This window comes from Henckelia pumila, chromosome 4, assembly GCF_033568475.1.
Source record: "Henckelia pumila isolate YLH828 chromosome 4, ASM3356847v2, whole genome shotgun sequence".
Lineage (NCBI taxonomy): Eukaryota > Viridiplantae > Streptophyta > Magnoliopsida > Lamiales > Gesneriaceae > Henckelia > Henckelia pumila.
Window position 1 is genome coordinate 75,279,650 of NC_133123.1, and position 15,355 is coordinate 75,295,004.

A 15,355-nucleotide genomic window follows, 5' to 3' on the forward strand; every position below is an offset into this window, starting at 1 on the left:
ATTAATGTTTATTTTGTACAATGTTGATTTTTTAAAATAAATTTTTATTTTTTGTAGTAAATATACTTTAAATTTTTTACCACTAGACTTTCAAATTTAAATTATATATAAGCTTAGATTTTGTTATTATGTTTTTAAATTAAATATTACATTTATTATTGTGTGTTTTGAATTTTTATTTAATTATTTTTTAAAAAAATTAAAAATTAAAAATAAAATCGGGTTGGTTCAGGTTGATCAGGTTAGTCGGGTTAGGCGAGTTCAGGTTGAGAAACTTTTTAATAATTTTTCGTCAATCCGATCTGAACCTACTCGATCTATCCGATTTGATTCCCTTAGTTCGAATGTAATAGATTTGAAATAGAATTAACTTTGTATTACACAGTGTTTCGTAGTGTTTCGTTCAACTGATAGTTTTATTGAATGATTAGTAAATGAATGATAAAAGATATGATAAATAAAGATTGGTACGTGTTGAAAATAGTATTGTGTTTGGTTTGATTTTTAGGAATAAGATTAAGTAATGGTTTAAATTTTTTTGTTACCAAAAATACCCTTTGATATTTTATTTAATAATTAAATTAATACCTAATTTTTTTACTTCTTCCCCAACTTTTCCTCCGCCTACTTTCATAAAAACCTAGTCGACATTAAATTTTATGCAAAGAGCTCTGCGTCGAAGATTTTCAAGATATTTCTCAACACATCGAGCTTCCTCCGCCTTTTGGAATTTTCTCAACCGAGATAAAAAAATAAAACGTCAAAAAAAAATTTCTTAACGCCATATCACAGTAAACATCGTGAACAAATATTTTGAGGCGAATTTACCTGCGTTCAGAAGATTTCATCGTGGAGAGAAGAAAACCTCATGAACGCACTTTTTTCCTTCTAACATATTCTGGAATGTCGATATGTAGGTGTGAGTTTCAGGTTGAAGGGAAAAGGCATTCGTGGAATTTACGTCTAGGAAAAAAAACAAGGATGGGTAATACTATCTAGGGTGCTGCAAGGGTTTATTTAACCTAGTATAATACAACTTTATTCTTTTTAGATTTAGACTAGATTATGACATATATTACGTTGTTTTAATAAAAAAAATTCACTAAACAATAAATAACACCAAAACTCATACACAAACATGCCTAATCTTTTGTATCAAACACTGCGTAATGAAATAAAAATAGAATAAAATGATAAATTTATTTTATTCAAACGGCTGATACCAAAAAAATAAAATATGAATGAAATAAAATTATTTTTAATTATCAAATTATTTCTTCACTAAAATTCAAAATAATAGCTGCGCTCAAACATATTTATAATATTTTAATATTTATTATATGTATTATTTAATTAAAAATTATAACTATTAATACTCTATTAATCATTATAAAATTATCTTTATAGTAAAACTAATATAAAAATTAATCATAATTTAGTAATTATTATTATTACTATTTTATTTATTAAAATAACTGTTTTTAATAAAATATTATGATAGTTATTATTTAACAATCATTTTATTATATTATATATTTTTATAATATTACGTGATTACCAAATTATTATTTTATTTATTTAATTATTAATATTGTCATCATATTCCATTATCATCATTTTATATTTATAAATGATAATGATTTATTTGATAATATTATTATTTTACGTATTTTATTAAACTAAATAATTAAGGAAAATATTTTATAAATGTAGAAAAATTAACAATCATTCAATTACAAAGTTGATTTCATTCATAATTTATTTCTCTCCAACGTACCAATCATGCTCTTAGTCACACAGTAATTATATAAATTAGAATGAACTTCAAACGACTTCATTATTAGGTGGACGTGAAATCCATCCTAATTAAAATAAAATATTATATAAAATCAAAAGAGTGGATTCAAAGTTTATAATGTTAATTTTCTAAAAAAAATCAAATATATATAAAATCCATGGATTTTAAATTTTTTCATCTAAACCCAACTTTAGATTAAGAGTAGTATCTCCAATCTCATCCGAATTATCCCATCACGAAACGCTTGGTTTCCACTTCCCACTGAAAAATAAAAATATAAATCATGCTCCAGCTCAAACAACTTTTTTTTTTCCCAATTTTTTTTTGGTGTTTTAATTAAGAATCTACAAAGTGTATTGTGTACATGATAATTGAGAAATTTTTTTTATAGGATCTTTGTAATTGGATCAAGTAAAATTTCATGAATGAATAAATTCTTTCTGTTGATAATAAATAGTAAAATAGCTGGGCAAATTTCTGCACTTTTTCATCAAATAGCCCAAGATTGAGTGAGAAATGTAAGAGCTGGACATTAATGAGATCCTTTAAGGTAATTATCCAAATCATACATCGGAGTGTCTACATCTCAACAATATGAATAATTAATATTATATAGTGCTGACATGACAAATTATGAGTCGTTAAATCTCTTATTAACATAAATTAGGATAATATATACTCTTAGGCACCGTTCTATTCACGGTATTACTAATATATGTATAACTCATCTCATTCCATTCCACGTTCTTCTCATCATATTATTTATTTATATATTAACTATTTATTTTACATCAATCAAATCATTAATTATTTATCTTACATCAATCAAATCATTGAATTCAAATTACTATATTACCCCTTATAAATAATATAATTTTTATTTTATTTATTATTAAAAGGACAAAATAGTCATTTAACATTTTTATATAAAATTTAATCAATAAAATCAAATAAACTATAATCTATCAATCAAATCCAATACAATTTTAATTATGATTATTTTTTATTTATTTTTTATTACATTATAATACTTATTTATATATTACTTATATCATACCTCAAACCAAACAATGCCTAAATAGATTGAATTAAACTCTATTTATGTATCATATACAACAAATTACGAGGTTGGACAAAAAAAAATAGTTCTACTTCTACGAATGCTCATGCTTACGTTAGAATGAACTCTCTGCGCATGCCTTCTCTTTTTAATAAATAAAATAAAATAAAAGGGATTTTCAGGACATAGTTATCATGACACTTACCATATTCCTCCACTTCTAACAACCTAAGAGCTGTATTTAGTTTTTAATAATATCCCTAAATATTGTTTGCTTTTCGGCAATGCCCTTAATTATAATTAAAAAAAATATGAACGATAATTATTAATATAATTTTAATTAAAGCATAGGACAAACAGTCAGACCAGACAAATAAGAATCATCAATCGCCACAAGCTTTTTACTTTTGAAAATTGGTTTTCGTGGGAGAATGAGTTTTTTTCTCATTCTTTATATATAGTTACTTTTTTTCTCATCCTTTTGTTAAATATCTGCATTAGTTTATAGCGATTCGTGTTATATTGACGGATTGAGTCGGTTAGAATACACGATTCATTATCAGTAGTATAGATATAGATATATTTACTATTACCCAAAACTATAGTTGTAATAACAATGTGACTCAAAACTAGCTCACATCACGTTTCAATCTTTCTGTATTATTCCTCCCCAACAATTTGTCTTAATATTTTTGTCAAATGACAATTAAAAGTTATGAAAATCAAACCCGTGATATCAGTTTGAATAAGTGATCAATTTAGTTCTAAAACCAGAATTGTAAGATCAACGGATCGCTCATTCACTAAAAGCTATGATACGAGTCTATATATACATAATATTTTTAGGAAATTTAATTTTATACCATCTAACTTTTCTTCATTTTTTTATGCATTTGATCTAGTTTTTTTTTTTAATTTTTATGTAATCTAGTTTTTCATAATGAAGGAATTAAATCGTGAGTCCTTTTGAAAATGGTTGGATCCACCGGAAACCACTAACACCCATCGACATGCCAGTTTTGTGTCATCATTGAAACAATTATAACTACCAAATATCACATCAGCCCACATCTTTCCATTTACACTTTCTCCAACAAAATCCTCAATGATCTTCTTATTTAAAATCAAGTTAGACATATCCTTGTAACTAGACTTTAGAAGGGCATAATTATCTCTAGGAGATCATTCGAGCTTAGGTAGATATTATGTGAAATGATGTCAAAGATATTTATCAGTAAATAAATCGATTTGATCTATATATAAAGAGATAATATAAATTTTTGACATAAAAAGTCATATTTTTTTATGGATTAGAGCAATTCATCACATTGGCTTGCTGTAATTGAAAAAAAAAAAAATCATTCTGCAACATTCCAAGATCAAACCTGAAGTAAAATGTTATTGTTGTAATGAAATACAATGATTCTAATGATTATATATATGAAGCAGTCGTACTCTCTCGCTCAAATGATCTACTAATTTATTTGAGGTTTTCTAAATTATAATTAAGTTCTCACTTGTTTTCGATTTTTATTTATTTATTTCTTTTAAAATACATTAACTCATTAAGTCATCATTCTATTGAATTCCCGATCGAGTTTTAAGTATAATCGTGCTTACAACTAAAGCAAGAAGCACACTCGAGGTTTTCTTGTCTACAAATCTTGATATGGGCCTTTATAGTGCTCGCATGTCGTTCTCCTCCACTAATAGATATGAAATCATCTAAGTTGGTATTATATGTAGGCAATGCAATATGAGTTCCACTCAATTTAAGGCGTGCATAGAAAAGATTGAAATTAGTTTTTTTTTTTATTAAAATCATTTCTCTCTTTTTTTCTTCTTTTTTGTTCGTCATATATATATAAGACTAGTACTGACACACTTCATTTGGTCTTTTTAAAGATATCATTAATAAAAAGTGTATGATCACACATATATGCATGGAACAACGTAAATAACATAAAACATGTGTACAATAATTATATTCTCGAATAGGGACATAGTAGGCTTAAAACATGAGATATTATCCTCTCTACGTTATGATAGAGGTAATTAGCGTTCAAACATGATAACAAACTCTTCCTCATGTCGTAATTAAAAAGAATAGAAACGTTTATGATTGGTTTGATTTTTCGTTACAAATTTGACGTATTTATCTTTTTTCATCATTTTTTAATTGTAATTTGGTAACTTTAACATAAGTACTTGGCTATTCCATGTCATAGACTCATATACAATAATTATATTCTAGAATAGGGACATAGTAGGCTTAATTGGCATGGAAAATGGATCAAATGCTACATATATGTTATCACTTTACGGAAAAATCTGTGATGCGGTTGTTTTTTGAATGGTGTCTAATCATCTATCATTGAATGCTATATATCAAGAATTGATTGTGGTGACATCCAAAGATTGTTCAAAATTTTCACACAATGAAATTATAAGTAATTGAGGCAATGAATTGATACATGTCGCCATACAAGACGTGTACTGTCACATGAGATCCTATATATATAGAGTACTATCGTTATTTACAATTTGTGAAATATTAGTTTGGAAAATTTTTTGTCCATTTAATTAATTATATTTTTTTTGTGTTTTCTTGTGCATGTCACACAATTTAACATATAAAACTGTAATATTTTATGTGCAACTACGATACTATATTATTTTATAAATTATATATATAAACGATGAAATAGCACTAGTATTTACCGCAACCCATTTTATAGGGATTTGGATCCCCTACTGTGGGCATCCCCACAGTAGGGGATGCTGTGGGGTAAACGCTGCGTTTACCCCCACAATCCAATTTTTTTTTTTTTTTTTTTGCTTTTTTAATATATTTTAAAATCTTCTTTTTGTTCCTTCATGTTTTTGGATTTTGTTTCATATTTCTTCTGTATCAAAATATTATTTCTTGATCATTTATATGTTCACTTTTTCTCTGATTGTTTTGATTGTCGAATATTTTATTTTGTATTTAAATTTTAACGATATATATTTAAGAAAAATTTTGACATGTAAAAAATTTAAAATCAGCCATATAAAGTAAAAAGCTTTTGTCACAATCTTTATTTTTATTATATGTATGCACTACTTAATCATTCTAAATATTCTTTTTTAGATGTGAGCATTTGGTTACTTTGGTTAAAACACGAATCGAATTAACCGAAATTGGTTTAACCGGCTTTTTTTTATTAATGAAACTTAACTTAATTTCTTTTAAAATCTACGTAACCGAACCGAATTAAACTCGGTTAGTTCGGTCGGTAACCGCATTAACTAATTAATCGAATATTTTTTTGACAAAACTCATAAAATTCGAAAAAATGATACGGATACATTATTAAATGACAAAAAGTATTATTATCAATATAATAATATTTTATATTAAAATCACTAATTTAACTTTTTTCCGATTAACGATTAATCTAACTTATATGAATTATACTATATATTATTTTATATAAAATAAATTTTACAAAAAAATTAATATATTGGTCGGAAAAGAAAAGAAGAATAATGACGAATTGTTAGAAGGAAAAAAAAATAAATTTAAACCTAAAAACATTTTGCTAAATTTAAAAAACCCACATTAATAAATCCCATAAAAACTTACCACCAATAGTGGATTTCAATTGAGATCTCAATTGATAACTTGCCATAATTATGGCACAGTACCCCCTACTGTGGGGATGGCCACAGTAGGGGATCCAAATCCCATTTTATAGAGCTTCCGGTAGGCCCATTGAGGTTAAATAAGATTTTTTAAAAAAAACAAATTGTTTTTTGCTTTTGTTTTGTTTGTTTGTTTTAATCTCTTTTTTTTTTTTTTTTTTTTTTATCTATCTTGAACTGATTCCACAAAAAATGTCTTCAATATATAATTGGATGGCAACTCGAAGCTATGTCAAAAATAAGAAACCTCGAATTTTGTTAGTACAACTTGGATAGGGTGGAGGTGGGGAAATTTTTTTGTAGTAACCCGACTCTTAATTTAGCTAATCTACTGTTAATCATGTTTAAGAAGTTTTCAATTGAGTTAAAAGAGTTAAAAATCGGATTCCAAACGATAAAAAATGATTCCGAGGGTTTCAAGTGTTGGGACAGTTCAGAGGCTCTGAAGAGCAGTTTGGAAGCACCGAAGTAGTTCGGAAGCAGTGTTGTTAATCGGAAGTACCGAGAAGTTCGGAATAACCGAACTGTAGATCGGAACCTCCGATCTCGTGTCAGTCGGACAAGATATGAGTTTTGATTGATAATTGGACTTGAGAGAGTTCAAAAGCTCCGCTAGAGTTCGGAAAGTCTGAACTGTGTCGACAATAGTGTGTTGTCCAATCAGAGACACATGTTCGGTAGAGAGAGTTCGGAAGGACGATCGAAAATTTCGAAGTGCATTCGGAAGCTCCGAACGAGGGATTGGACGTTCCGATTGAGGTCTATATATAGGGGTCGAGAACCTCACTTTCTTCGCACATTTCTCAGAATTATATGTCGTTCATAACTAGTTTTAAGGGTTTTCGAGAGACGTATTCTAGGGCTAGGCTACCAATCGAAGTGCTACCGAGATCGTAGCAGTGTTGTACCTTGAGTTTAGGGCAATCGTAATCAAAGGGCTGACTACGGACGCAAGTATATCACTAGACTCTGATTAGCTTTAGCAAGTAGATATTAGCCTAATTAAGATTTTTAGTAGACGTTTAATGATACGGTGATTGTCTGCTTATAGGGTTAGCCTAATTTGCATGATTTATATGGCATAAATTATGTGCATTTAGTATATCACGATTATTATGCTACATGCATTCTCACGTTGAACATATATCTTAATATTACCAGTAGAGAAGTTTCTCAGCTCTAATTTTTTGTGGATGGATTCCATGGATTTGGATCCATATATTTTCATTTATTTCTTATGGTATGAGAGTACCTTATGATGTGACAGCCCAATGTGCTACATACCATAATGTCATTTGTTGAGCAAGAATTTCAATCGTGATAGGTTTTTGGTACCCGTTTATTTGCATTTAGAATTCGTAGCATATGTTTACTCATACTTTTGTGCCTCATGTCCTCAGTTTTGATTCTGGACATCCCATTCTACGTGGCAGGACTTATGTTGGATAGACCGAGAGGTAGCGGTCGTTGAGCTGCAACAGGGTAAATTGTACTGTGTACTAGGTTTCCATTTGTGGGATTTAGTATTATTATTCGATTGGTTTGTATAATATTTATCGATATTTGTTTTGGGGTCGGTTGTATTATTTTCGGTATTTTTAGTTGAATAATTTAAAGTTTTTGCTGGTTTAATTGATTATTGTGTTTAAGTTAATTTGCATGCTTAAGATTTGATTAGTTAGTGATTTCGGGACGTGTCACTATATTTTTTGTTTACGAGGATTTAGACCGCAACCGCTCTTTTGTCAGGGAGAAATTTGTCAACTCACCTCGATTTTAAACGTTTGAACAACTAGCATAATTAAAGCTAATTAAGATATTAGATAGCGTTTAAGAGAGTTTCTATAAAGCTATTCTCAACTTTTTATTCACAAAATTTTAGTTTTCATCGACAAGCTAAATACATCAATAAAGATTTCTTTAGCGGCCTCAAAACAACCTAAGTCCATCTCCAATCCATTGCACTATTTTAGCGCAAGTTTTGCATCAAAATAGTGTAATTTCTGCATCAAACACAAAACTCATCTTCAATCCATCTACTTCAAATTTTACTCTAAAAAGAATATTCCTATAATATTCTATACTTTTTTAATTTATCTACAATATTTAATTTCACAAAAATACAAATACAAATAAATATATTAATATAATGTTTAATTAATACATTTACTTTTAATCATATTTAGTATAATTACCCAGCACTTGCTTTTTTTAAAAAAATTTGGAAAATAATAATAAATATATTAAATGTAATTAAAAATATAAATACGGTTATTTTATCTCTAAATGAGTTGAAAATTTTAAGGGAAATTTGCTCAGAAATCCCCAAATGCAAACATGTTTTGCTTTGGGGTCCTTAGTCATAAAATGTGGTACAAAACAATACAAGATGTGGTACAAAACCATACAAGATGTGGTACAAATTAACAAAAATTGTGGTACAAAAAAGTGGCTAGGGAGTGCAGAGCAAAACATGTTTGCATTGGGGATTTTTGAGCAATTTGCACAAATTTTAATTGCTAATTAATTGTTTAAAAGATATAAATTAATCAACATAGAAAGAAAAAAAAAAAGAAAAAAGAAAAAAGGATGGCGCAGCTATAGTGCTGCGCCAAAATGCTGCACACCAATTTAGCGCAGAAGATGGCGCTGGATTGGAGTGCTATTTTACTTCAAAATAAATATAAAGCACAAGATAGAGCATCGATTGGAGATGCTCTAATAAATTAAATCAAGACACGAGGATAAACCTTAAGTTGAAAAAGCATGTCGAATTAATTTTTCTTTACATATATAAAAAAAGAAGGCTTTAATTTGTAAATTAACATTAAAATCCTATATTTATATCGTAGCAAATAAAATTTATAAATTTTGATATGAAGTTGCCCTTTTTGACAAGTGTGAATTATACAAGGCATTTAATCTATAAGCAACTATTGAATTGAATATTGGAAAGACACAATCTTTTCTTTACCCAATTTTGAGCCTTTTTAACCTCTTTTAATTTTAATAGAAGCACACTGCACACATATCACTTGGAAGATGACAGTTCGTTTTTAACATATATAATGCTAATAGATTCTGTTACCCCGAGAAAATATTTCAATCCGAGCCCATTTATAATGGGTCTACTAGATATGACCAGGACTGGTGTTTATGGGCCGACCAGGGCTGGGCCTAGTATGCCGTACGCATCTTTTTTATAATTTGAGTGAGACTCTGATATATGTGAGATAAGTATGGATCTTCTCAAATATTCACAAGATAGAGATAAACTTAAGAAGGGTCCAATGGATGAAGAGTCCTAGTCCAGGATATGTTATAATTCTACTAGATAACTTATTCTATTTTCTCCTATAAATACAGGTACTGTTATGGTTGTATTCATTATTCATTACTCACTTTTACATTCACGCACTCATATCTCTCAGTTTTCGCATTAATCATACCCTCTGTCTTCAAGACACTGACTTAGGCATCGGAGGGGTCACGCCGAAAACACCTTCGGCATCCCTTTGACCTAGCTGTTACTCGTGCAGTTCCGCCATACCCGACCCGACCTACTTTCTAAAGGATTTGGAGGATCCATTCTACCAGACCGAACCCGAGGTAAAATTCTGACATCATCAATTGGCGCCGTCTGTGGGAATTTGAAAAAAAGAGTTTCGATGGCTAATCAGAATGAAAATCACCCAAATTTAGAGGAGTTAGTAATTCAGGCTGTTCAGAGGGCTTTGGCGGAAAGAGATGAGGCCAACCCTCCGCACCCCGATCATAATGCCCACCTCGAGGAGATCAAAAAGTTGAAGGAGGAGATGGAGCAGTTAAGGAAGAAGCAGGCCGGGTACCTAGCTACCACAACCAGAAACATTCCTTTTACTCAGGAGATATTGGACGCCGACCTCCCCAATCAGTTCAAATTGCCTCATGTTGGGGAGTATGATGGCAAAGGGGATCCTGAAGACCATTTGGCACGCTTTGAGAATGCAGCTCTGTTGCATAAACATTCTGATCAAATTAAGTGCCGGTTTCCTTACTACTCTCATAGGAGCAGCACAACAATGGTTCAATATGCTACGTCCTGGGGAGATCAAGGAGTTCAAGGATTTCAGCAAATCCTTTTTGCATCACTTTGCTAGCAGCAAAAAGCATCCTACCACTACTTTCAGCCTATTTGCAACCAAGCAACGAGAACATGAAAATTTGAGAGCATACATCCGCAGGTTTAGTGCCTTGGCTCTCGAGGTACCCATGGCTACTCCAGACCTGCTCATCAGTGCCTTCATGCAAGGGCTGGATACAAAAGATTTTCTTAAATCTCTAATAAAGAGGCCGCCAGAAACATATGAAGAATTACTTGCCAGAGCTGAAAAATATGTCAACATGGAAGAGATACAGGTTTCGCGGGCAGCTGTGAAGAGGGAACGGCCAAAAAGTCCAAAGAACAATAGGGTTTCAAACAATAATTCAGGGATGGGACAGCCATTCCGACCTGCATTGTTGGGAGAATTCACCTCTTTTACTCCTTTACGCATGAGTAAAGTCCGAGCCCTACAAATTTGTGACGATCGAAAACTCACACAAAGGCCTCCGTGGACGGAAAATGGACCCCGAAACAGGCAATCAGATAAATATTGTCACTTTCATAATGAATATGGGCATACTACAGAAGACTGCCGACAATTAGATCAGGAGATTGAGAGGATAATACAACAACATTCTGAAATAAAAAATATTTTGATCCGACAAGAGGGGTACCGTCCGAAAAGGAAACAACGAGGAAGATCGAGACAGAGAGCCAGGACTACTCCTCCTCAGGAGGATTTCAATCGCCCAAATCAGGACCAGCCTAGGGATGATCGAGCTCATCAAAGGCCCTACTGATGGAGATTCCAATCGAGCTAGGAAAACTAGCAGCCGAAAATTAGTAAATATGGAAATTGACAATCAAACTGTCAACATTGGCCCGACCCTTTCTTTTGGGCCGGAAGATTTAAAAGGGGTTTCTAACAACCATAATGATGCACTGGTAATAAGGGCCATGGTAGCGAATTACGATGTGGCCCGGATATTTGTGGATTCAGGCAGTTCTGTCAATGTCCTATTTCAAGAAGCTATCAATCAAATGGACCTGGGACAGTATAGAATAGAGCCCGTTGTCACATCACTCTTTGGTTTCACGGGTCATGCAATCCGGCCTGTGGGGTTAGTACATCTGCCCCTAACTCTTGGGAAAGGCAATGGTCGCAAGACCAGGATTGTGAGTTTTATTATAGTAGACGCTCCGTCTGCCTATAACGCTATACTGGGTAGACCTGCCATGACCACTTTCATGGCCGTCGCATCAGCTCTGCATCAAAAAATTAAGTTCCCACTGGGTAATCAGGTCGGCGAGGTGCAAGGTGATCAAGTTATTGCACGAAAGTGTTATGTGGAGGAAGTCAGAATAGAGCAAAAAGTAGTCAGGACTGATAATGTTGACAGACCTGGATTTGCTGGAATGAAAAAAGTCAACTTGATAGAAGAGACATCTGTCAGCGCTGAAGAAGAAATTGAAGAAATAATTATCTCTCCTCCTTCGGGGATGGTAAAAATTGCCCGTACCCTTGAAGCAGAGGTGAAGCAACTACTACTAGAATGCTTGCAAAAAAATAAAGACGTCTTCGCGTGGTCAATTTCAGACCTGGTAGGGGTCCATCGGGAAATCGCAGAGCACAAGCTCAATGTAATAAAGGGATGTCGCCCTATTATTAAAAAAAAAGGCACTTCGGTCCTGAAAAAGATGCAGTAATAAAGGAGCAGGTGGACGAGCTACTCAGGGCTGGGCATATTGAAGAAATCCACTTCCCGACCTGGTTGTCTAACATAGTCTTAGTCCCGAAATCTACGGGAAAATGGCGTATGTGTGTAGATTTTCGAGATTTGAATAAAGCATGCCCTAAAGATTGCTACCCCCTACCTAGAATAGACCAGCTTGTCGATTCCACTGCAGGGCATGAATTACTTAGCTTTTTGGATGCTTACCAAGGATATCACCAAATTCCCTTGGCAAAAGAGGACAAAGACAAGGTCAGTTTTGTCACATCAATAGGAACCTATTCCTATGTGGTCATGCCGTTTGGACTCAAAAACGCAGGGGCTACATACCAAAGGTTGATGGATAGAGTATTCGAGCAGCAAATTGGGAAAAATATCGAGGTCTATGTAGATGATATCCTGGTCAAGACTCGTACTGCGGACCAGTTCATTACCGACCTAACTCAAACTTTTCAGACTTTAAAGCACTATCGGCTTAAGCTAAACCCCAGCAAGTGTACTTTCGGAGTCCGAGCTGGAAAGTTTCTGGGTTATATGGTTACAAGAAGGGGAATCGAAGCTAATCCAGAAAAGGTCCAAGACATCATTACTATGAGCTCCCCCAAGAATATACAGGAAGTACAGAGACTAACAGGAAGAATTACAGCATTGGCTCGGTTTATAAGCAGATCAGCAGATAAAAGCCTTCCTTTCTTTAAGGCACTACGAAAAACGAAAAATTTCGAATGGGATGATGAAAGTGAGAAAGCTTTCCAGGACTTGAAAGCTTACTTACAGCAGTTGCCCGTGCTGAATAAGCCTATCCAAGGGGAAGAATTGTTCTTATATCTGGCGGTGACCAACCGAGCAGCCAGTTCAGTCCTAGTCAGGAAGGATGGAATAAATCATCAGCCTGTGTACTTTGTGAGTCATGCCTTGAAGGGAGCTGAACTCAACTATTTAACGCAGGAAAAACTAGCCTTAGCTTTAGTTATCACTGCGAGAAAATTGCGTCCTTATTTTTTGTCACACCGCATCACGGTGCTCACCAACAGCGTTTTGGGAAAAATTGCAGCTAATCCAGATGCATCAGGGAGACTTATCAGATGGATTACAGAATTGAGTGAGTATGACATCAAATTTGAGCCCCGGACAGCCATAAAATCTCAAGCCCTAGCTGATTTCTTAGCAGAGACAGTACAACTAGAACAAGAAGAATTATGGAAGATTTTCGTAGATGGGTCATCATGTCAGTCCGGATGCGGGGCTGGAATTGTGATCATCTCGCCTTGGGGGGAAGAAACTAATATTTCAATCAGGTTAGACTTCAAGGCCTCAAACAATGAAGCAGAATATGAGGCATTATTTCTCGGGCTCAAAGCAGCACGAAACTTGGGCATCTCCCGAGCTAATCTGTATTCCGATTCCCAATTAGCAATCCAACAGAGCAACGGAAGATTTGAATGTAAAGATGAGAAGATGTTGAGATATATCAAAGCATTAGACAAAGCCAAAGAAGGGTTCACCGAGTTGAACTTAGAGCTCATCCCCCGGGCTGAAAATATGAAGGCAGACCACTTGGCCCGCTTAGCCAGTGCTCTGAGTAACCGATCTGATCCCATTGTCGCAGGTCGGGTACTTGTTTTGCAACTAGAAACTCTGGATGAAATTATAGCTCAGGTACCGGAAGGAGACTGGCGATATGATATGCACAAATATCTAATCAAGAAAGAATTACCGAGTGATAATAAGAAAGCAAAGGAAGTTAAGAGAAGGGCTCTCCGTTTCGTCGTGATCGATCAAATTCTATTTAAACGATCTTTCTCTCAGCCTTTGTTAAAATGTTTGGGTCCTGATGAGGCCAATTATGTCTTACGAGAAATTCATGAAGGGTCTTGTGGCAGTCACCTGGGCAGTCTGGCCCTAGCTCGAAAAGCACTTTTGGCAGGATTCTTCTGGCCAACCATGCGGAAAGACTCAGCAGATCTGGTTAATTCTTGTTATAATTGCCAGAGACATGCTAACCTACAATGGAGGCCGGCAGAATACATAAAGGCAGTGGTGGCTGCTTGTCCTTTCGATCAATGGAGAAAGGATATTGTGGGGCCAATCCCTGTTAGCACAGGACAAAGAAAATTTTTGTTGGTCGCAGTCGATTATTTTTCCAAGTGGGTTGAAGCCGAGCCCTTAGCCAAAATTACAGAAAATGAAGTGCTCAATTTTCTATGGAAAAATATAGTGTGCCGCTTCGGAATCCCTCACAGGTTGGCATCAGATAATGGGAGACAGTTCTGTTGATCCAAAGTTCGGGCATGGTGCCAGGAAATGAAGATCGAACAAGTTTTCACCTCTGTAGCATACCCTCAAGGGAATGGACAAGTCGAAGTTACCAACAGAACGATAGTCCAAGCCCTTAAGACACGTTTGGATGCAGCCAAGGGCAAGTGGGCAGACGAGCTCCCTTCAGTATTGTGGTCTTACCGAACTACAACTCGATCCGGTATGGGTGAAACCCCTTTCAGCATGGTGTATGGGACTGAAGCTGTCCTCCCAGCATAGATCGGACAAGAGAGTGCCAGGATCATGGCATACGGCCCAAACAATCAAGAACTGCGAGCAATGGATTTGGACTTACTTGAGGAGCACAGGTCCCGATCTGCAATTAGGCTCGCAGCCTATCGCAAACGAATGACCCAGGCCTATAACAAAAGAGTATACCCTAAGGTTTTCCAGGAGGGAGATCTGGTTATGCGAAAGATACAACATCCAGGGGAAAGAGGAAAGCTAGAGGCCAAGTATGAAGGCCCATTCAAGGTGATAGGAAAAGCTGGCATAACTGCATATTACTTGGAAGATGCCCAAGGCAAGAGGGGTAAAAGGCCATGGAATGCTCAACACTTGAAAAAATACTATCCCTAGTAGCTCAGCTCGGGCCTCATCATGCTATAGCTCCCTAAGCTGGATAACCACTTAGTCATTCTCTTTTTATTTATTTTTCAATCTTTTGCAAAAGT